The sequence below is a fragment of the Aotus nancymaae genome, unplaced genomic scaffold (assembly GCF_030222135.1).
Source record: "Aotus nancymaae isolate 86718 unplaced genomic scaffold, 86718_ANA_hifiasm-v0.15.2.pri h1tg000058l, whole genome shotgun sequence".
Taxonomy (NCBI): Eukaryota; Metazoa; Chordata; class Mammalia; order Primates; family Aotidae; genus Aotus; species Aotus nancymaae.
The window spans coordinates 42,754,960-42,763,273 of NW_026988472.1; positions in this window are offsets into that span (position 1 = coordinate 42,754,960).

Consider the following 8,314-nt stretch of genomic DNA (forward strand, 5'->3'; position numbering starts at 1 on the left):
AAATGAGTGTAAAGAAAAGACAAGAAAAGGGCACTGGACATGGTGGTTAGGTTTAGATTCTAGAACTAGATGTCCTGAGTTCAGCTCCTGACTTCATCACTTTCTAGTTGTATCACCTTGAGTAAGTTACTTAACCTCTCAGTACTTTAGTTTCTCCATCTGTAAAATGGGGATAATGACAGAACTTACCTCGAGATCCTTGTAAGGATTAAATGAATAAATATTTGTAAAATACATAGAACACTCCCCAGCATATAGTAAATGCATAATAAATAAATGGAATAAGGAAAATTGTAGGTGGGCCAATCACAGACCTCGTTGATGGCTAGAACCACACTGAGATGTTTAAAAACAGCATATAAAATAGAGAAACAAATGAAAAAACTAGATTGGCTGCTTCTTTACAGGCAAACTGATTGGGTTTCAAAAGGCAAGTTGGTCAAACACTTTGTTCACAAATCTATATAGCAAAACTACACCAAGGGTAGCAAATGGCATATGTTGGGGGCAGGCACAGTTAACTTGCTTTGGTTCTAGCACAGTAGCATTGACAGATATCATAGTGTGTGTCTTTAAAGCTCAATAACAGAGAAGCTTTTGAATACAAGCATTCAATAAAGAGAGCTGAGTATCCCTCTAAAGTAACTCAATTTTCCTAGTTCATGATCCATTCATTCTGCTGACTAAAAATGGCCAGTCAGCCACGTAAGATAATATTTCTTGGGAATGGGAATTATCCCCATCTGGATGACATTTCATCAAAACTTTTTGGTGGGAGTTATAAAATCACAGGATTGTGTTTATCTCGTTAGAAAATTGGAGAGAGACAAGACTGGCTTGCCACCTCAGCTTTCCTATTTTTTCTCCTGAAGATCCCTGCTTTTTATGCCAACGAGATTCTTCCTTTTTCCCTTTAAGGGCCCTTGCTTTATAAACCTCACTGTGGCATCACTTTATCAAGGAAATAGATTTAATGAAGCCTAATGACTTGCGAAGCTGAATCTCATGAGTCCCTGCACTGTGTATTATGAAAGCACTAGTCCACAGACACCCTGCATAGTTGCTCTGTTGCTTTGCTACCATTATTTATATTTCATTTCCTATTCAGCGGTTGCTTCTACTGCTTTTCTTTATCAATTCCCTTCTTCCCAGATCATTGCTAAAAGCCCGTGCTTCTACCTCGTGCAACAAAATATGCTCTGACAGGGGTAGCTGTTATACAACATTGCGGAAAGTAGATGATAGAAATCAAATTGATTTTTAGTTCCATGAAGTTTGTCCAGCTTCAACTTAACCTTTAATTGTTGTGCTAAACAAGCATATTCTAGCAAGATTTAAAGTTTGTAGAAATATTAGCAATCTTTGATCGTTATTATTTTATTCTAAAACACAGTTTTCCCTGTTAAATTATTCAATATTATATTCTTATATCATAAAGCCTAAATCTTTTTCAGATACCTTAATTTTAAAAGGTTACATCAATAGGTAAATGAAGGCAGATTCATTTTTCAGACTGCCTACCTATTAGAAATGCATCTATAGCTTCACAAGGATCTATGTTCTTCTCTAGTTTTCTTTCCCCTTTCCCTTTACAGTTGGGATATTTCCATAGAAGGCCCTCCCTCTCAATAAGGAGGTTCACTTACTCTAAACATAAAACACAAAGACTCTAAAAAGACAGCATCTAATCTCATTACAAGCAAGGAATCCCAACAGGAAATTGTGTCTAATTTCATATGTTAGTACTGATAAACACCAGGTGTTGCTTGTCTTTTGCTAAGGGATTATTTGTATTGCATATTTTACCAAAATTATCCTATGTGAGATTGTTTTTTTGGTAAGTTCCTTCTTAATATTATGCCACAAATACCCAAGGCAGCTAACCATAGCCCCTACAAAAGATGCAATCCTTAGCTTTTGAATATCATGCTGCTGATTCATCATCAACACATATATTGGTATTGTCCTGCCAAACAGTTGCTCGATCTCACTTGAAATAAAGACACACAGGTGTGCTGTTAGCTGGCTGACATCAGAGAAGCACACTGCCCATTTACTGTCTTCAAGAAAAGCCAAGTGGTCTAAAAAACTTTCTAACATACAACCTTTGCCTTATTTAATAAGTATATTTAACCTAATGATTCTTAGTCCTGGATTTGAGAATTCTTCTAGATTTCTCCAGCTGCCTCAAGGTATATCATGAAAGCTTTTAGAAATTAGCAAATGAAATAATGAAATAAATTTTGGTTCAAACTAAACTTGGTTGGATGTGTTCAATTTGAAGGTAGCGACATCCACTGACATAAATAAAAATATGATGGAAAAAGTAAATGACAGAAAAAAAAATCCTGTTTTTTCCTCTGCAGTAGAAATAGATACTAATCCATTAAAGATTTAGTGTACTCAAAATAAAAAAACCACAAACAATAAAGGTTTTCTACACAGACATGTGTATATATATTTGGATGTTGAAAGTTTTAACCCTATTCTACAACTCTTTAAACTGAGGCATGATGTTGTAATCACATTGACAAAATGGAAGGAATGAACCTACAATGAGACCGCAGTTGTCAAAAAATAACTAGAAATAGAAAAAGATTTTTAAATACTAAATAGCATTCCAAACATTAAATATCTGAGCAACAGGTGGGCACGGTGAGTCTCCCTCAGTATCTCAGATTGTGATGTAAACAGACTTAACTTCAAGCAATTTTTGCTTTTATCTAGAAATATAAAAAGGTTGGCAGGGCGCAGTGGCTCACACCTGTAATCCTAGCACTTTGGGAGGCCGAGGTGGGCAGATCATGATGTCAGGAGTTCGAGACCAGCCTGGCCAATATGATGAAACCCTGTCTCTACTAAAAACACAAAAATTAGTGGGTCATGGTAGTGCACGCCTGTAGTCCAGCTACTTGGGAGGCTGAGGCAGGAGAATTGCTTGAACCCAGGAGGTGGAGGTTGCAGTGAGCCAAGATTCCACCACCGTACACCAGCCTGGGCGACAGAGTGAGACTCTGTCTCAAAAAAAAAAAAAGATCAATATTAAACAGTCTCTTTTATCTTGATCTTATGCGATATGAAACATCTCTAAGGCTTACCTACAAACCTAAGGTATATATTAAAATAACTCATAGATGAAACAGACTTCTCATAGCATCCCTTTGCATCCCTAGTTATATATATATATATATATATGTATATATATATGCATGTGTATGTGTGTGTATGTAAAACATGTGGCCTAAGAAGAACCTGACTTCCAGTGAATTTTTCTTCTTACAAGATTTCATCACATTAATATCCTTAAATCAACATTTCTATTTAAATTGTCATTTTCCAGCCTTCTTCCAGAGAATACTTTGGTATACTGGGAGAGGAAAAAATTGTTTTTGTAAAATAAAAACATGGGCATTTTCAACCACCAAACAAAAGGTGATATAATTTTCATTAGTTAATATTTTCAAAATGTTCAATATCTGTGTGAACTCAGTGACAATGTTAAACCAGAATAAGATAATGACACAGACAGAAGATCCAAGGTCAGCAGGACCTCATTACAAACTCATGAATAGCTACAGAAATGTGATTCAGGCCTCCCATGTCCAAACAATAACTGAAAGATGATATGTCAAATTAAAAGTGGACACACATTTTGTCCACTGTTTCCATTTAGAAGTATAGTTTATTTCTCTACTCCCTTGGATCTGGGCTAGGCTGGAATTGCTTTAACAACAGAATGCAGCAAAAATGAAACTGTATCCATTCCAGACTTAACCCTTTAAGAGGCCTGGCAGTGTCTACTTTCTCTCTTAGAAACCAGCTGCCATGTAAGGAGTGTGACCACCCTGAGCCATACATGCTCTGATAATCTCAAGCCATGTGGAAAGGCCCCAAAGGATTAGACACATATGGAAAGAGCTCAGTGAGCTCCAAGACATCAGATACGTGAGTGAAGAAGCCATCTTGGAAGTGAACTCTGCTCTCCAACTCCAACTCCCACCTGCTTTCTGCCTCAGCCAGGAACATGTGGAGCAGAAAGGAGCTGTCCATCTAAGTCCTGTCTGAATTCCTTACCTATTAAATCATAATCAAAATAATTGTTGTCTTAAACCTCTAAGTTTTAGAGTGTTTTACCAAAACAGATGGATAAACTAAGACATGACTCATCTTTCATTATTGAGAGCTCAGCTTAAAAATAACTTTTAAAATGAGGAAAAATTGCACACAAATTGGATTCTCCCCTTGTAGAGCAGTAAATGAATACCAGGAGAATTATTGCACTGTTAGCTAAACTCTACTTTATTTTTCCTTAGCTAGTCTAATCTAGTATATGAAGACACTAGAGTTTAGCCCCTAGAACAGAATATATTGCTATAGGGCCAGCTGACAGCAGCACAGGAGAGAAAAGCAACATCCCCGAGGGGATGCTTAAGAGGTTTCATTTTCTAAAAAAAAAAAAGGAAAAGCAACCTAATATCTTACCTCCTTGTACACTTTTCTAAGTGATAGAAAGATATCTAGTTTCAGAATTATGTAACTTCAGAGACTGCCTATGGGGTCGGGACAGGGGGACCCTGTGGATGACTGGAGCAGATGAAGCCATTGATTTTTTTTAACAATATTTATTAAGCATTGGCCTTGTACCAGAAATCTGGAGACACACAGAGAAAAGCCCTCATCCCTGCCTTTAGAGAGTTTATCCACTAGGTGAAGAGATATGCAGGTAAACAATTACATTACTATGTGAAAAATCAAAAGACCAAAGTGTCAACCTGATGAAGCAAATCCAAAAAGAAGGCAGCATAGTGTCAATTATATTAGGTTGAATGATATGAAGTTGCCAATGTTTGATTGACTTTGGTCTACAGATACAATAATTTCTTATGGTTTCATCTGCTAGTTGAGAATTAATGACGCTGTTAATGGGTACAAAAAATAGTTAAAAGAATGAATAAGACCTACTATTTGACAGCATAACAGGGTGACTATAGTCAATAGTAATTTAATTGTACATTTAAAAATAACTAAAAGAGTATAATTGGATTGCTTTTAATACTAAAGATAAATGCTTGAGGGAATGGAGACCCCATTCTACGTGATTTGATTATTATGCATTGTGTGCCTGTATCAAAGCATCTCATGTACCCCATAAATAAATATACCTAACTATGTAACCATAAAAATTAAAACTTAAAAAAAATACTGCATGTTATCACTTATAAGTAAGAGCTAAACAATGGATACACATGGACATACAGAGTTGAATAACAGATACTGGAAACTCCAGAAGGTGAAGAGGGGTGAGAAATGAGAAATTACCTAATGAATACATTGTATATACTATTCAGATGATTGTTACACTAAAAGCCCAGACTTTACCACTACACAGTATATTCATGTAACAAAACTGCACTTGTCAGGAGGCTGAGGCAGGAGAATTGCCTGAACCCAGGAGGGGGAGATTGCGGTGAGCCGAGATCGCGCCATTGCGCTCCAGCCTGGGTATCAAGAGCGAAACTCCGTCTCAAAAAAAAAAAAAAAAACTGCACTTGTACCCCCTAAATTTATTTTTTTCAATAGGGTGGGGCGTGAATCCAATATGACTGGTGTCCTTATAAAAAGAAGGGGCTGCATGCACAGAGAGATGACAATGTGAACAAGGTAGCCATCTATAAATCAAGTATAGAAGCTTCAGAGGAAACCAACCAGGCTGGCACCCTGATCTAGAACTTCCTGGAACCAAAACTGTGAGGAAATAAATTTCTGTTGTTCAAGCCAGTAACAATCATAATTTTAAACAAAGGACTCCTCATTGCCATAATATAACCAGTCCTGCTCTTACATACCAGGAAGAAAAATTAAATTTCCATTTTACATTCATAACACCTTCAATCCACACATAATGTTTGACAGAAAGAAAACTTAAATGGCCTTTTTCCTATGTATAGTTCCACAGAAATGTTTCCTGTATTCTTTCATCTCTTGAGTTTGATTCGCTTGAAGAAAATTAAAAGGATGAAAGCTCTTTAAATTATTTTAGATTTCTGGAATACCCAAATTGGTATGAAGAAAATAGTAGTGTTACAGATACTCAAATATAAATATGAAAGAGTATTTTTATCCTCTTACTGGAAATATAAAAATATTTGATTCATAAAGGTTATTTTAATAAATATTTTTAGTGTTATGAAAGTATTGCAAATTTAAAACCAAGTCTAATCATATAATATTTGCAGAGTTATAAATAACTCAGTTATTTAGTGGCCAAAATGCAAATACATACTCTCAAAATACTAACTTAAACACTTACTAGGAATCAATCCTGCTATTCACATAGAAGGCAAATGTGTGCTGGTTTCAATGCTTCAGTACTCTACTGATGCTATTTGACACACAGGAGGATCAGTTGATTGTGTTTGCCCAGCAAACAACTGTGAACAACGATTGGCTCTATCTTAGAGGAAGAGGGAAAGTTGCTGTTGTGCCACAGGCATTGCCTAAGAGCAGAAGCAAGGTTTCAGTGGTCTGTCTTTGCTTTCTAAATCACATAGGCCAGTTTCCAGGACCTTACAATTAGATACTCAAAAGTAAGCAAACAACTGCATTGTTTAAAAAGAGAGAGAAAGCAGGCTGCTGTCTTATTTACAATGGGGATAAACACTGTTGTTTAGAAGAAAGCATGTTTAGATATAATGAACCAACCCACTTTTTTGTAAGTAACTTACAAGTAAAAGAAAGCCAAAAAAATATGACTTCAATAGTGTTTTTCTTACAAATAACTGTTACTAACAAAAGTTGTTTAAAGTCAAATTTCTACAGTCAGATATGCCAATAGTTGCTAGTGGTGTAGCTCCATGAATGTTATCCCAAGATTCATTCTGCTTATTTCTGTACAAAAGAAAAGAATTCTCTAAGCTAATTACAGACATTGCATATAGAAATATACATATGTATAAATGCACAGATTATGCATATGTATACCTACTCAGTACATAAAACATACATTCATATGTTTGTACACAGATAGTACCCATGAATATTTTTATTTTTCCTGACTATATTACATAAAAAGCATTGCTCAGTCATGGCTGTAGTTTCTTCATAATTTTAATGTGCCACTATTTATCATATGCATATCTGCTATGGTGTGAATGTTTGTTCCCTCCAAAATTCATGTTGAAACTTAATCCCTAATGTAATAGCAGTAAGAGGTGGGGCCTTTAAGACGTGATTAAGTCATTAAGAGGGATAAATATCACTCTCATGGGATTGGGTTAATTTTTGAGGGATGAGTTCTTACTCTCTCAGAATGGGATTGGTTACTGTAAGAGTGCATTGTTGTAAAGTGAGCCTGCCCTCATGTTTTGTCTCTTTCACACACACTCACTTGCCCTTTCACTTTTCCGCCATGTTATGATGCAATATGAAAGCCCTTGCCAGAAACTGCCACCATGCCTTTTGTCTTCCCAGCCTCCACAACTGTCCAAAATAATTTTCTTTTGTTAAAAAAAAAAACAACAAAAAACTACTCAGTCTTAGATATTCAGTTATAGCAGCAGAAAACAGACTAAGGCAATATCCAAGTAAAATTTCTAAAGCTCATGTGAGTGTTTCCAGTCTTCCTAGTCCAGAATTTTCACCACATACCTTAAAGATGTTAACTCTTTGTAAAACCACAAATAGTGTCCATTAACTGATTAAAAGCCTTTAGCTTACACAGGATAAGGAGGAAGGACTTTTAGCAAATGGATTTGAATTGGTCAGTAAATATTTAAAACTTTAAAAAATATTGGAGCACTTATATCTTGATATGGATTCATCCCATCATTTATTTTAGAAATTCAAGTTTCTCTGTATCTCACGGCTGGCTATTCTGACTATAGGACTTTTAACTTCCATGAAAAAAAATGGGTAAAAATGAATACCTTCCAACCTGAGTAATTGTGGGGAGTACTTGTTTTCTGAAAAGTCATTTTTATCTAGCCTTCATTCATCTAAACTTTCCATTAGCAGCTACAGTACATCATGCTTATTATAATGACATGTACCTTCTGACTCTTAAAAGAATAAATTTTAGGCCGGGTGCGGTGGCTCAAGCCTGTAATCCCAGCACTTTGGGAGGCCGAGGTGGGTGGATCACGAGGTCAAGAGATCGAGACCATCCTGGTCAACATGGTGAAACCCCGTCTCTACTAATACAAAAAATTAGCTGGGCATGGTGGCGCGTGCCTGTAATCCCAGCTACTCAGGAGGCTGAGGCAGGAGAATTGCCTGAACCCGGGAGGCGGAGGTTGCAGTGAGCCGAGATCGCGCC